Below are 2,009 nucleotides of genomic sequence, written 5' to 3' on the forward strand. Positions count from 1 at the left end.
ATTTGTCTTCAATAGCTTCTTATTATTTGTATAATGATAAAATATAAATCTCGTTGGTTTTAAAATATGTTTGTTGCCCATTTCACTTTAGTGCTAATTACATTTTTCACTTTTCTCATGTGCTGTGAAGGGAAAATCATGCACATTCCAAATTGTAGCCACCTACAAGATTGTCTTTGCCAAGACAGGTAAGTCTCTTTAAGTTTTATTTTTGCACCAATTAGTTCTTCTTGGAAATAGAGAGGACTTGGTCTCTATAATGGGAATAAACTAACTTCATTTTGCCCTACAGCTATGCATTTTTATTTTAAAGGGATAAAATTAAAATAAAATACCTATAACTAAATTGTATTTCAATCTCATAATTGTTAGAACTTTAATCAAGTCACTTTGCCATTTTTTTCTCTGTTCGCCAATATTATAAAAGCCATTTTGTAGAGTACATGTCAGACTACTTTCCAGGAAAATAAAGAAAAAATGAAATAGATACTTGTCCTCTGGAAGTTCTATGACTTCCCCTGTGTATGCTTTTTTTTTTTAATTCTATTCAAAAATAGCTCATTTTCTATGAATGTACTATTTAAATGCAGACAAATCTGACATTTTAAGATCGTCATCAATTCTGAAAAAAAAAAGAAAGAAAGAAGCAAGCGTTACCCTCTTTGTTCCTTTAGAAACTAATTTAATTCAGGGTCCCTTCCTCCCAGAACTTTGCAGTGGAGTTTCAAGTGAATGTTATCAAAGGCACCATTAAATACAATTGTATCCAGTTGATAAAGGTTCATTCCAGGAACCATTTTAGAGATCTTCTAACATTGAAAATGCAATTCTTCAATTATACTTCCTAGATATAATAAAATTACCTTGAATGCATGGTCTAGTGGGCTTACTATTGATAATACAAGGCTAAATGATCAAATTCATTTTTACAGCAAAGTGGATCTGATCAAAAAATTTAATGCATCATAAAAAAAAATAAAATGAGAAGAGAAAAAATAATGGTGTAAATGGCAGAGGTTCTGTTCATTCTTCTTGCGACCAAATCAAAGTTATGACAGAAACAAGGAGCAAACAGCAAGAAAAATCAGCTGGGATCTAGATGAACAAGCTCTGCAACTAGGGAGAGAAATAAGAAATAACCCTGCAATGGGAGAAGGTAGGATGGGGCGAGGACACAAGGTTGCCCAGTCCCAAGTGACTGATATAGGACAGAGGCCATAGCAGCGGTATTTGGCAGCTGCAGACACCTCTTAAAGGGGTCAGACTTTCACCAAGCAAGCAGACTTTCACCGAAACAGACATGCTTGCTCTGAGCACCAGCATCTAGTAGGCTGTGCAGGGGGAAACAGAAACTCACAGAGGGACACTGAGTTGGAGTGAGGGCCGTGAGGAAAATTGCTCTGTACAGAAGTGTGAGAGGTATCCATTGTTCCTCTAGTGAGCCATCCTCCATCAGGGAGAGCAGACTCAGCGCCACCACAGTTGAGACATCATCAAACTATATAACAAAGATCGCTCCACCAAGAGGATTCAATGAAACTCCACCTCCCCTAACTCGAAGCCCCACACAAACCACATCCAGTGTGTCCTCAGTGAGTCAGGTGCCTCTTGCTGAGCAGTGCCTAGACGCACACTGGTGGCAGCTGACTATGGTTCCTGGCATGGCCTTTTGAGGCAACTATAAGTATAGCATCTGTGGATTGCTTTCTGAATCTTAATAGGTGGCCCCAGAGGGGCACAAGAGGGGCTATTTTGGCCTGCAGCTGAACTGTCTCAGGACTGTGTCATAGACACCTACTTCACAAAGCTGCACTAATAAGACCGAGAAATTTAAGAGCTTTGCTTAGTACATAGAAACAAACACAGAAAGGCAGACAAAATGGGAAGGCAAAGAAGGAGAAACCATATAAGAGAACAAAACAGAGACCAAGGAATAATGGAGTCAAGCAATCTAACAGATGCAGAGTTCAAATCACTGGTTATAAAGTAGCTCAATGAATTTATGGGAA

The sequence above is a fragment of the Pteropus vampyrus genome, unplaced genomic scaffold (genome assembly GCF_000151845.1).
Source record: "Pteropus vampyrus isolate Shadow unplaced genomic scaffold, Pvam_2.0 Scaffold184, whole genome shotgun sequence".
NCBI classification, from domain to species: domain Eukaryota; kingdom Metazoa; phylum Chordata; class Mammalia; order Chiroptera; family Pteropodidae; genus Pteropus; species Pteropus vampyrus.